Here is a 14,967-nt window from a genome sequence, read left to right on the forward strand (position 1 = left end):
CAGCAGAGGACATCGGGTGATAACGTATTTCTTTGAAACCTGAACCAATCTTCAAAAGCTAATTTCATATTCGTTATCAGCACCCTAAAATTAGTAAGAATTGGTTAGTTTTATCTCCGAAGCATTTTCACTGTTGACTAGTGTTATCAGTATTGCAAATAGATTTTCTACGTCTGGCAAAGGAATATGGACTTTGTCCCAAAACATAGTCAATTGTATTACAAGGCTGTATTCCAAGCAATAGCTTTGTATAGTTCCAGTGCCTGGGGTCATATAATTCTTGAAAATGACGGAGTTCGCAGATATATAGATAGCGTAGAGAGAAAAATTCTATAAGAATATCAGGTTTCATGGAAACAACGCCTGTTGAGGCTCTGCAGATTATATTAGGTATAGAGCCACTCTACCTAACTATATTAAGAATAGGGGCCGCGGTGGCTCAGTGGTAGAGCGTTCACCTCTGGTGCTTGGGGTCCCGGGTTCGATCCCAGCCTCCACCAAGTGAACTTTGTGGTGGACAAACATCGTGTGCGTGGGTTTTCTCGGGGTTCTCCCGTTTCCTCCCACTTTCTTCATTCCACCATTTCATTCATTACTCATCATCACCGTCTCCTTTAGCCTCACCGGCATAACCGTGGGACGTAAAACTCAAAGATTTCATTTCATTTCATATATTAAGAATAGCGGGCAAATATTTGATTCAGAAAGGAAATTTTGAAAAAATGGAACAGTTTTCAAAGGAGGCTAATTTTAATGAATGACGTTTAATCCTTTATTTTGTCCAAATGGCAAAACCACTGGAGTATGTGTAACAAGTCCGCCAGAGTACATGAAATTTTTCCAAGCATCAAATAACGATTAGAATTGGGGCATCTAGACATGAATAAACATGCCACCCAATTTCTAAGCGGACATGGATCTTTTCGCTCGACGTTCCATAAAATAGGCTTACAGGAAAGCAACGTTTGTAATTGCGGCTAGATACAAACTTCAGACCACTTGGTGTTTGAGTGTAACAATATACTACTACCAGAAGAGAAGCAAAGAATTAGAAGAAACTACGTCAAGTAAAAGATCAACATGGCATTTTGGAATTAATGTGGAATGAGAATTATAGATTTCTTTGCAGTAAAATATGTTCTAGAATCTTAGAAATTAATTAAGTCCAAATAGGAACAGACTTAGCCAGGAGACGTCGAACTGAGTGACATTAATTAGAATATAAACCCACGCTTCAGTCCAATGGATATAATAGTTACCAATAACAAGTTATCTAATTTTCAGTGTTTTATGTGTGTGTGTGTGTGTGTGTGTGTAAATGTGAAGTGTTGTAGTGTAACTTTGTCATAATTACGAGTAGTATCTTAGTTTATCTAAAGGACCGTAGACTAAGTATGCTAGCAATGGAGGATCATGCAGTGGCTCCGTTGAGATCTGAACGAGACAATTGGGTTTGCATTTAATATGTTATAACTAGATGAATCCCAAAGTTATACGTGCCACCGGGCGGAATATCGTGAGTTACAACATAAGCTTATTTTGTAATGGAAAAGCTATTAGCTGGCAGATTGAAGAGTTTGAAGAGTCATTTGTTCGAAAATGGTTGGGTAAATGGAAAACACGTATCCCATCATTTTCAAAGACACACTTTTACGGATAAAAAAGCTTGCCCCAGGGTGCCCCGAAGGGTCCCAGACGGGGTTCAACTCAAATTTTTCAAATGACAAGGTGGGATAAGTAGCACATCGTTTGAAAGCTGTTGTAAAATGAAAGAAAATAGAGCAAGTCTCGACTTTCTACGACAACCCTATGCAAAATGGCGGCGGGTCAAAATGTAAACAAAAACTTAATTGAAAAGTCCATGGCCACATCTATAACTTGGAAACGGTGAGACAAAAGTGAAAATAGTAAAGGAAGTGTGGCATTATTTTCAAAGTACAACAATTTAAGTTAAAATGTCTTGTCTCAGAGACCACACAGGGTCCCAGGTGGGTCCAACTAAAATGTTTCAAATGGCAAGAGGGTTAGGTGGCATATCGTTTGAAAGTAGATGGAGAAGTATTGACTTTCCACGACAATCCTGTGCAAAATGGCAGCGGGTAAAAATGTAAACAAAAGCTTAATTGAAAATCTATGGTCACCTTGAATCCAAGATGGCCGCTTACCTATGCCATTCATAACAGTACAAATCTAAATCTCTATTTGTCTCTATTATGTATTTAGAAACAATATGAGGACTAAAAAGCAATTGTATTTCGATTCACTTCAACTATTATTTCATTCCGTAACAACACATAGGCCTATATGTTTTATTCCTAATGCACGTTCGTCATGGTTCTCTCGATATCATTTACGTGAATATAACGAATATGCGATAAACACACAACTCTAACTTCCTACTCATACTGCTAAACAAAAGTTGAATACCTTCGGGTACTTTTTAAAATTTTGTCATACGTTATTCATACATAAAGACTTGCTGCACCAGTCGGGTTGGTGGCTCTATTGTAACGTATTTGTCATGGTTACATTTGTATGCTATTCGTTGGTTGGATCGCAATATTTCAAGCAATATCAAATATATAAAAAAAAATCATTTACAAGATTGGCGAGCAGTACTAAACCACGTGAAAGTGATTTCAGTACATCGAGCTGTCAAACTTTGTTGGTTTGGTCACAGTATTCCAAGAAATAGAATATTTATATATTAACTCCTTTTTTAAGCTGGCAATCATATTAGATTACATATTATACTCTTTGATATTTTGTGGATATCTACTATTAAACATAAACGTAGATACCACATTTCGCTTCTCCAACACAAGTGGTTTGAGCTGGACATGCGTTCGATATCTACATAGTGCGGCATTTTGAATTCAAGATGTCACATTTTTCGACATTTCGCACATTTTCGTTAGTTACTAATCAACATTAATGCCAAATTTGGTTTTCCTAGCTTTAGCAGTTTGGTATGCCTATCCTGTCAATATAGGTTTTAAGCGATCATATTGTATTCAAGGTGGACATAGATTTTCAATTAAGCTTTTGTTTACATTTTGACCCGCTGCTATTTTGCACAGGGTTGTAGTAGAGCGTCGAGGCGTGCTCCATCTTTCATTTAACTTCAAATGATGTGCCACCTAACCCATCTTGTCATTTGAAACTTTTTAATTGGACCCCACCTGAGACCATGCGGGGTCCCTGTTACAAGACATTTAACTTATATCGTTGTACTTTGAAAATAATGCCGTATTTCCTTTCCTTTTTTCAAATTTGTTTCACCGTTTCCGATTTATAGGTGTGGCCATTAACTTTTCAATTAAGTTTTTGTTTACAATTTGACATGACACCATTTTGCACAGGGTTGTCGTAGAGACTTGCTCTATTTTCTTTCATTTTACAACAGCTTTCAAACGATGTTCCACTTAACTCAACTTGTCATTTGAAAATTTTGAGTTGGACACCGTCTGGGACCCTGCAGGAAACCCTGGGCAAAGTTCTTCACCCCAAAAAGTTTGTCCTTGAAAATGATGGGATACGTGTTGGCCGAGTTTTCCATTTACCCAACCGTATCCGAACAAATGACTTGGTTCAAACTATACTAGAAGGTATTTCTTTTTCTTTTTCTTTTTTTCTCTTTTTGTAGCTTTTTCATTACAAAATACGTAACTCACGATATTCCTCCAGGTACCATGTACAACTTTGGGATTCATCTAGTTATAAAATATCAAATGCAAACACAATTGTCTCGTTCGGATATCAGCGGAGCCACTGTGTGACCTTCCTTTATAAGAAATATTGTAAATTAGTTGGAGGACCAACGATTATGGTAAGGCTGAATATGGGAATGTATCAGGTGGAAAATCATTATCTCTGTTATTGTAATTCTCACCAAGAGAGAACCAGTGAATATTACTGACAAGGAGGAAATCCTGAATGTTTAATGTTTAATAAATATCATAAACTAGCAGCGTTCACCCCGCTTCGCTGCGGTCACCCCGGAACGCAATAAACTTTGTTACTTAGATAATTTTTACTTTTTCGCTTTCAAGTGATATGATAAAAACCATAGAAGATTGCAGTAAATCTTAACATTATATCGCCTGTCATTTATGTTAACCCGCCCCGCTTCGCTGCGGTCATCCCGGTGCTGGCATATTGTAAAAGTGTCTGTAAAAATAAGCAAATCAATTGAAAAATTTTAAACAGAAGATTCAAGCTATTTTCCGCTGTATATCGCCTGTCATTTATGTTAACCCGCCGAGTGACACGGTCATGCGGGTTGCATATAAATACGTTTATTTTTACCTATGATGAACTAATAACAAAGGATTTGTACGTTATGGACACTTGAATGGTCAATTATCTCAAGACACTGGTAATTAAAAATTAAAGTGATATGATAAAAACCATCTAGGGTCCAAATCCTAATAACCCCCCAAAAATGAAAGAAATTGGTTCAGCCGTATTAGCGTGATGAGCGGACAAAGGATTTTGTACGTTCTCTTTTATATATATAGATTAAGTATGAATTCTGGTGGGAAATCACACAAAGCTTTCCCTTAATTTTATACTTATAACTAATATTCTAAATAATATATTTTCATATTTAGTCAAATTTTAACATTCAACTATACAGAGGGGCCGCGGTGGCTCAGTGGTAGAGCGTTCACCTCTGGTGAATGGGGTCCCGGGTTCAAACCCTGCTCCTGCCAAGTGAACTTTGTGGTGGACGAACACCGTGTGCGTGGGTTTTCTCGGGGTTCTCCCGTTTCCTCCCACTTTCTTCATTCCATCATTTCATTCATTTCTCATAATCACCGTCTCATTTAGCCTAACCGGCATAACCGTGGGACGTTAAACTCAAAGATTTCATTTCATTTCAACTATACAGAGTTCAAGTAATGTAATTGTGTGAGAATTGTTTATGTAATGTTTTATGTTTGTATTTATTGTACGTATGTGTTTTTATTTTTTAAAAAAATTTGTTTTTTCCAGTATAACAATAAAGAAACAAGTAATGGAATATAGAGCCTGATATAATCGTTAGGAGGCATCAGACTTAAAATCAGGCCCCACCCCCAGCTTTTGGGAGAGTTAAGAACGAAAGAGAGCAGAGAAAAAAGTAATAAAGAGAGAGATTTTTAAGAGTTAGGGGCAGATGCGTCTGCCAGTAAGACCAAAAGAATTGGCAAAGCAGGAGTAGTGGAGCATAATATATATATATATATATATATATATATATATATATATATATATATATATATATATATATATATATATATATATATATATCGAGATAGTTATCTGGACAGACGTTGGGACACAGATAGACGAAGTGGTCCAGACATTCGAAGACCCAAATAGACTCGGCGACCCAGATGTTTGAAGACATAGACCGACCCGGAGACCCAGACAGACCCAGTGACCTGGACAGACCTGGAGACCCAGAGACTGTGACCTGGAGAAACCCGGAGAGCCAGACAGATCCGGTGAATCAGACAGACCTGTTAACCATACAAACCCGACGACCCGGAAGTAGCTGAATTAACTGCTCTGTAGCATTCTCGTAGAATTTTTGTTGACTAATGAGTTTGATCATTCATTTTGTTTGATTCCTGGTGTAGCATTTCTTGGTTTTAAGATGCCATTTCTTTAATATTTCAAATATAACTTAACGTTCATTCGTCTTCCTAAGCTGAAAAATATAAGGGCCATCTAGAAAATAAAGACTGTTTAGATATACAAAATGAAAAACATATTATTTATTAGAAAAAAAACAATTCTGTTACGTACCTGAAGCTTCCTTCACTTATCTTCATAATCGCATCTAAATATTTGTCATATCAGGTAACGAGCTTCAGAATTTCCAGGTTATATTCTTCTACCGGCAGTTCATTAAGGCAGGTGGTCACTGCATTCCCCAACTCTTCATCACTTCCAAAACGTTTGCCACACAGAAATTCTTTCAGCTTAGGGAAAAGGTGGAAATCGTTGTTAGGATTAATGTCCGGACTATAGGGTAGACAATCAAAAAATTCCCATCCGAATTGAATGCAGTAACTCCCTGACTTAATGAATTGGCAGCAGAAGAGTATAACATGCGAATTCTGAAACTCGTGAACAGATACAACAAATGTTTAAATAAAGGTTGTGATTATGTACAGAAGTGAAGGAAGCTTCAGGTATGTAACATAATTGTTTTTTCAATAAAATATTGTTTTTCATTTTGTATAAATAGTCTTTATTTTCTGAATCACCCTTGTCCAATACAGTGATTTTTCAACATAGACTGTACGTAAAGATTTAAAAAATACTGTTTTAGCTCAGCATCATCTTTTATATTCTAAATGCCAAGTTTTAGAAATTCGCTCGATTAAACTTTGACGATCCCTCATAAGATAAACATGTATCTAATCCTTTCTTTAGTGATTCTTAAGAGTTCATACTCTGAACGTTTTGTAGTTATCTTTCAGTGCAAAATCTTTGACATACAGAGATACAAACAACATACAAAAAATAAAATTATAGATTTATTAAGAAAACAAAAAGAGTGGACTGAATGTGTTTGTTAGGATTACTGTATAATTGTAGCCTTACATTTTCATGATGGTGTTTCGTCGTCTTTGGATCTGTCCAGGTCAGTCCGGATCATTGGTATGTCCGGGCCAGTTGGTCAGACTTTGTCACCCCGGATAATCGAATTTGGTGAGCTATGAATCTGACTATCTCTGGGACACGAAGTTCCTGATCACGATTGAGTTCTTTAAAATCCAACAACTAATCATAAATGTTCTGCATAATTATTAGCGTTCGACAAATGAAATATATCGAAAGAAAGGACACACCAATTGATAGGTGCTGTTGCGCTGAACAAAATGATAGTGTGAGTATAAATAGCTAATGCGTAGGTTTGGAGAAAATAATAATAAATATCTTTCTATATCCAAAAAGTTATCATGAACGAGAACCATGACACTTACAGCGGTGGAGGTAGAATTATATAGTCCTAGCAAGGTGGCAGAACAGAGTGAGGTTAATCAAATCAGCCTCCAATTATTATTAACTTTTTCAATTCAATTTTTAACTAAAATATTGTTCAAAGATAAGACATGTATCAGTCGACAGATCACATTAAAATATTGACGGATTCACAAGGAGGGAAGTTGAGGCAAAAAAGACAGTCCTTTTATTGTCCTACACTGTAAAACATTTCATAGGTAAATTTACAAAAAACGGTGGCAATCTGTTTGCCAATCCTCTATGTAAATCATTTTACACCTATAAAGTGACTAATATGAAATGGTGTAAAATTACATTTTAATGAATAAAAATATCATAGTTTCTTATAAATTTACTTCAAATTTGTAAAAATGCCAGCAATTTTTTAAAATTTAATCTAAGGAAATGTATATCAATTTACAAAATGAAAGGTAAATAATTTTACATTGATGTTTGGCAATTTAATTACAATTGTTTTTCAGTGTATATATAAAATATTTCCCTACTTTATTCTGACTTGATATAAAGTTGCGTATTTCAACCTTACATTAATCTTACTCGGATTATTATTATTCCAAGCCATACGTATGTGTCTATCGCATGATTGTTAATGAAATATTTATTCATAAAATAACAAAATATCCAAACCGTTACAGAACGTCCAAATTTACTCTCTTCAACAAACTATCTGTTCTTGATGCTTTAAATAGGACGACTTACGGAGCAGAGTCATGGCTATATGGTTAGCGTACTCGTCTTCGGCACGGGAGACGCAGGTTCGATTCCTGACAGGAGACCATGTGGTTCGAATCTTAATCCTACCCCTAGATTCAAGTCTCATATAATCTCAATAATAAAAGTGACGTTAAAATCAAATTCAACTAATCAAGAAGATTGAGTTATATTGCACTATTTTAATGATATACTAAGTTATGTAATATTAATAAAATCGTAATAGATATGTTGAGAAAATAATCCGTAAAATCTCTCCCCCTCCAACAAATTATCTATTCTGGACTTTTTTCTCTCTTGGAGAAATTGTTTACACTATATTCTGTTAGTTACTAAAATATTTATGAAATAAAAAGAAAATCACCTGAACCATTTTCGGGAAAATGATCGTTAAAATTTTAGCCTCACCAACGAACATTTCACCTTGATTGTTTCGTATGGAACGAATGGTGCTATATTAGGACTATAGAGTTATTTTATTAGAGTTAATTTCTTGTTGTATTCATCAAGAAAATAGTCCACCACAAACTTACTTAGCAGAAGATTGATCCAGGGACCTCACGCGCCAGAGGTAACCGCTCTAGCACTAAGTCACTATGCCCCCTAGCAAGAAGAAGAAAAGCAATATTTAAAATAACGTAATACAATGCCGAAAACAGGTAAGTTGCATTGACATTATATTATTATTATTATTATTATTATTATTATTATTATTATTATTATTATTATTATTATTATTATTATTATTATTATTATTGAGTTAATACTATTTGATTCATTTCTGTTTTCTACCTTCCTTGAGCCGTATTATTGCTACCAGCGCATCAACTATTATTAGCAACCCGTCGCAAAGCATGACGACAAATTGAATGTCACTTCCGCTTTGCTACTTTGTAAAAGTGAAGTGAAGTTTTAGCTAGAAGGCGTTTAAAGTGGACAGGACATGTGACACGTATAAGGCATACGTAAGAGAAGCATAGTATGTATGTTAGTTGGAAAATAATTAATGTAAGCTTTGTATGTTATTACCAACCATACAAAGTAGCTTTTTTAAAAAGAATTCTTACAGTAAGGTGATTACATCATAAGGCCTTTACCTAATTGAATAAACATAGCTTCAGTCTCGACTATACAATAAGGGTAAGTGGTAACTATTATTAACATTGGTGTGGACTACCGTAATTAGATACCATTTTGAATCATCTTCACACACCATTTGCAATATGTGATTGCAAACTAGCAGACATAAATGTGGGTATTGTTGCATGCAGTTTGTGTGTCTCAGTTGATACTGTTCAAAGGGGAATTTGATATGCATGTCACACAATTCAACTAACAAACTCAACTCGTGCTTTGTTCAATGACTGACGTGATTGTGACACCTTGCCTAACTATTAAATGCCTGAATTCAATCAGTATAATTGTATTCCTGCCTTTGTCCTTTGAGAACTCAAGGAGGCAAAATATCTACTTAATATACACAGATATTTGAAACTCACAGGGATACGTTAATCTTTATAAAAGTCATAATACACTTGGAACAGACGGCATATATATTACATTAAATATAGTAATACGATGCCCAGAATAGTGTCAAATATTAAATTGTTATTAATATAAAAAATATTCTTCCGGGATGCAATGTACCGACAAACAAGAGGATGCGATTGAAGATACGAGATTAAAGAAAAAAAAAGTGTCTAATGAACATGGGTTAAAATGGCATAATTTTCACGTTAGAGGCGTTGAAAAAGTGACACAGGCTCAGAGATGATGCTGAATATCTCATGAACACGGGAATACATTGCTGTCCGGTCAAATGATTACCAGAAAATCACAGTCAACTAGTGCAATGACGTACAAATGGAAGTAAAGAGTTTGCCACACATCGGGGATCCCTAGAAACAGATGGAGAATACACACGTATTCCAAATTTATGGGAGCCATATCAGGGCGACTGTTTTGTTACTATGCCTGCAGGGGGACTGAATGTCGACTGGGGAAAAGTGCCAATCTCAGAAATCTAGGTAACGGTTTCTGATCCCAAAGAAAGGAAGGAAGCTCTATGGGATAAGAGATGGCATTAAACACAAATGGTGACTTAACACGTACCAGTAAGTCCAGGATGAGGTAAGAGAGTATCTTTACGTACCTCTACGCGATGATGGTGGCTATTTGAACGATAGAGGTAGGCAGGACCAAGAATGAACAAGCTCAGAGCATTGCCTGGGGCTAATGGATAGGGTTGTACTCTATCAGAAAATCACAGCTGTGGTCATACCATGGAACTCAGTAGCTCATGGAAGCAAATCCCAGAAATCTGGGTAACGGCGAACATGGGCGGGAGGTGAGTTTACCTTGAAACGCGAAAGTTCCTTGAAAGTTCCAGAATAGCGCAGGCTAAACAAACATTCAATAGGAAACGAGATTACTAACATCAAGAAATGTGTCGCTGGACGTTCGTAAAGATTTATTAAGACACTGGTATGGAGCATGCTGTTATATGGATCAGAGACGTGCACATTGAGAGAAGCTGAAATATCCAAGCTGGAAGAATTTGAAATGTATTGGCGCAAAATGCTGCGCATATCATGGGCCAAAGGGAAAAGAAATGGAGACGTACTAAAGGAAGCTAATGAAAGACGACAGATTATGAAGGTAATAGGAAAAAGATGAAACATCATGCTTGGCCATCTTATTCGGCACTCCGATTGGATCACCGTGCTGATATAGAGAAAGGAAGGAACACAAGGAAGAGGAAGACCAAGGATAGAATATCTGGATGCAGGTACGAAGGAGAGGCCTTATCAAAGTATAAAACAGCTTTCCCAAGCAAGAGAAAATTTTTAAAACGCCTATGGTTGAGGTGAAAATAAGAAGGGGGTCTAAAGGGGGATGAAGAGATCCCCCATATTATTTAAATATGCCTTTTTTGGATCTATAATCTCGTTTGTAGGTACTTGGAATTTTAATTTTAAAAATTGGAATTCGGTATACTTGTAGGTTTTCGTTAGTGTCACCTCAGCAAATTGCTAAAAAAATCAACTTTAGATTTTTTTGGGGGGAAACTGAAAAAAAATAGGGAGGGAACTCAAATATAGGACACATTTTACATCTCAAAATTATTGGGCACTTCTTGTAGGGCTACAATGACTAAATTTGACATGATTGTAGCTTTTCGGGACTAACCCACAGAAAAATTGCCAAAAGTGAATATTTTTAATTTTTAGGGGGACTAAAGAGGTGGTGAAAATCATCTGAATGTTATTTAAATGGGTCTTTTTTAATCTACAATCTCATATTTTAGGTACTTGGAATTGAAATAAAAACTTGAAATTCGATATGTTTGTACGTTTTCGTTAGCGTTAGCGTAAGTAAATCACCAAAAATAAAAAGATTCCAACTATAGAGTGTTTCTATGGGTAACTGAAAAATCTTCCCCATGTTATTTATACGAGACATCTTCTACATCCCTAAATGTTTAGGCACTTCTTGTGGGACTACAATGGTTAAATTTGCCATGATTGTAGCTTTCCAGGACTAATCCACAGAAAAATTGCCAAAAGTGAATATTTTTAGTTTTTAAGGGTCTAAAGGGGGAACGAAGGAATTCCTATATTATTTAAATGGGCGTTTTCTTGAGATACAAAATCTTATCCTCTAGATAGTTGAAATACGAAAAGAAGCATGGAATTTAGTAGAATTGTGGGTTTAAGTAGTGCGAGGCCGTATACCGAGTAAAATCGTAAGGGTCAGGAGAGAAGTTCTCAGCTGAGCCAAAGTGAGAAATGTTAAGGACAAATGCACGAAGTTCACTCTTGATTCAAAGGTTGATACAAAAGAGGCGCGTTCGCGCCTTTGGCGTGGGAGTGCTGAGTTCAATTCCCGGCGGGAACTCCTGTGGTTCGGATTCCACGTTAATCAGTAGGTCCATGTATCATAGCCTCGCTGCTGAACGGAAAGTTAAACTCAAAATCAACTGAAATCAAGAGTCCAATCGACATATAAATAATTTCTTACACTGTATCACAACGTGAAGGGGTCTTTTTAAATAACGAACAGATATACGAGGTATACAGCCAGGTTAGATAAAAGCAGTACACGAGAGGTGATAAAAGAAAAGCAGTACGCGATAATAAGTGTCTGGGAATTTGCGAGGCCATAGGTCGAGCAAGCGCCGAAATTTGGGGGCGTAGCCCCAGCTAGCCAAAGGTTAGTGGTCTTGTATAGAGCCCTTACTGCAGGTCTAGTGACAAACGCTTGTGCCTTTTGTATATCACGTTAAGAGTTTGATTCCCAGGGGGAAGGTTGGAACACATTACTTTGGTTCAGATCCCGGTTTAACGTGAGGATCTCGTCCAATATAACCTCGCTTGTGACAAAGAACGTAAAATACTTATCAATCAATCAATCAATTCCATAGAGAGCATTAATACTTACAATGAACAAACAATCTAAAAGAAAGAAAAAAGAGCAGGTGAAACATATTTTATTTGTATGTAATTGCATTTTAGCTACTAAGTGAGAAATTTAATATCCAGACTGCCATACGTAACAAACGATATGTGAAGCTAAAACCTTTAGCCCTTCTACACGCATACAGAAACAAAGAGATAGAAAGAGAGAGAGAGAGAGACAAAGAACGATAGAACTGAAAAAAAAAAGAAAAATGCGTTTGGAATGGTTGACAGGAAGCCATATGAGCGATTATACAAGGAAACACGAACAATACAAAAAAAAAAAAATCCCTTCAAATTTTTCTCTTGTCTATATTCCACTAAATAATAAAACGCAGTGATTAAGAAAAATCAATATTCCGATGGCTGAAGTGGTGGACGGACAATAATTCATCGAGTTTTGGAAGTGTAAAGCAGGTTTATCATCGCGAAACAGAAGCAAAAGCAAACTCCGTGTGTTAATAAATGTATTTATTTCATTTTAATTTATTTTTCCCCATACTTATTTATTTTTTGTTTTGTTTATCTTGACAAGTTGAGTAATGTCAATATTGATACCAGCAATATTTCAAAATTGTTATTGAAATTGTATCAAAAATATTTCCATTCCATGTCCATTTTAATATAATTGTATATACGTTTATATGTATAAACGCACAAAGCGACAGAGAGATATTTAGTCCAATCGAAATATAAATAATTTCTTATATTATATTACAACGTGAAGGGGTGTTTTTTTTTTTTAATAATGAACAGATATACGAGGTATACAACGAGGTTGCATAAAAGCAGTATACGAGAGGATAAAAAAAAAGCAGTACGCGACAATCAAGTGTCTGGGAATTTGTATTACATTTCAGTTCATGATAGTAAATGTGGATAACATTCTGTTCTCTTTTGTCAAACGTAACTACTTTTACTTTTATTTAGAGACCCTCTAGGGGTAAAAGTGGATCTGAAAATGCAGGCGTACCGCGTTCCTATCTTTGCCCATTGTTATTTTTAGGAGGTGGCGGGACGCCATAGATTTTTGGAAGTGGGGGAACGGCGCCCTCTCTCGCTTCCCCCTTACTTTACCTCTGCCATGAACCATATGTAGAGTCAATTTTTAGTGTTGTATTAAATGTTCGACTAACACGTGATGCTCTTATATTTAGCAATACATTAACTAACTAACTCTCTATGGCCTATAAAATCCGGAGGTTTAATGCCGCGTTCAGAAAAGCTCTCCATTGACTTCTCTGTCCTTAGCCAACTGGATCCAGTTTCTACTTTGTATTCCTATTTCTGCGGAATTCATCTTAATATGGTACTCTCATCTGTGCCTAGGTGTTCCTAATAGTCGTTTTTCGATTGGATTTTCAATTAAAATTCTATGAATGTTTCTGAACAAGTTCTTTTTCGTCTTTTTTTTTTTCAGAATGATGATGTTAGACTCACACCAAATCTCCAAGCTGGAGGACCACCCCTTGTCATCTCTCCGCGACTGCTTACTCAGTATATTCGCAGCTAACCTCTATATCTATAGAAACCTATCCTCTCGATCCATAATCTGAAGGCGCGCCATGCCGTTGTGACAGGAACCTACGGTAGCATACATTAGTGATATTAATAACGATTTATATCAAATAAGGCCAGCCATGAGTTTTGTGCATGGTTGTCCAAGCACATTAGGAGAAATTAAAGTATGATATTATTATTCTCTCTTACCTTGATTTCTCCTAATGCGTTTGACAACCCTGCGGGAAAATCACAGCTAGCACGACGCTTTAAACGACTCTGAATAAGATACCCTATGTCTAGAATGGCGTAGTTGGTCACTCTACAAAATAGGCGGCATGGGTTTAATCCCTGATAAAGGCGAAGAATTTTCCTGGTTCTACTCTCGTTTCAGCGTGGGACAGGGTTCTATCCAGATTGTGTGAAGTGGATATTATAGGCAAAATTTATTGAGCAATGATGAAACAGGTCTTAGGTTACAACTTTAGTCTGTAACAACTAGGTCTGGATCTTACTTCTCAAACTTGGTATACTATATTCCAGACAGACACGGGGGATTTTCCCCGTTTTACCTTTGTTTGAGTCCATCCAGCGTGTGCGAAATGGATATTATAGCCAAGCTCTATTGCGCAATGATGAAACGGGTTATTTGGGATGCAACTTGATGGGAAATTGGCATATAACACTCAATTTAACTCACAATACAAATACAAATATTAATTAATATTTGTCACTAATATATTTTCAGTCATCAATTTTACGATTACATTAATAAAACTTTATAAAAGAATATCAGAAATTTATTAATTTATGTCTTATTCGTGGTTAAGTATCGTTTGTGATACTATAAGGAATATACTTACCTTGTTTTACTGTTTTAAATAATCTACTTACTATCTATTATTAGTTACCTTATTCTGCTAGGTTAGAAGTTTCGGCATATTTTTATAGAATAATCATACATTAAACGCATACCAGAAAAGTGGTATACAAGTATATTGCCGGTTGAATTGTGGCATGAATATTTGGTTAATAAAAAAGTTAATACTATTTATTAAGTATAAAAAAATAAAAAAAACTAATTCAGAATTCTTTCCACTGTAACAAAACAAGATCATTCCAGATATTTTACAAAAAAAAACATTATCTAAAATAATTTGTCCCACTAGTGAACTAACCCAATCCCTTTGCATTTTTGAACCGAAATTACTTACATTGTAAGATAGTAAATTAAATGTTTATTTGTGAAATATTAAGAAAGCTTTCAATGCATTTT

At 35.8% G+C, this 14,967-nt stretch overlaps 1 long non-coding RNA gene across 2 annotated transcripts in view; it reads right to left on the reverse strand.

The window, feature by feature from the left end:
- The window catches only part of LOC145671052 (uncharacterized), a 583,222-nt gene that overhangs the window by 493,258 nt on the left and 74,997 nt on the right, over window positions 1-14,967 (reverse strand). The window contains exon 2 of one of the 2 annotated variants that reach the window (XR_014128434.1): window positions 8,268-8,337. The exons of the other annotated variant lie outside the window; for it this stretch is intronic. This is a non-coding gene — a long non-coding RNA (uncharacterized LOC145671052). The remainder of the gene's footprint in view (window positions 1-8,267; window positions 8,338-14,967) is intronic. 2 annotated transcript variants of the gene reach the window in all.

Source organism: Thermobia domestica, chromosome 15 (genome assembly GCF_964235325.1).
Source record: "Thermobia domestica chromosome 15, izTheDome1.hap1.1, whole genome shotgun sequence".
Lineage (NCBI taxonomy): Eukaryota > Metazoa > Arthropoda > Insecta > Zygentoma > Lepismatidae > Thermobia > Thermobia domestica.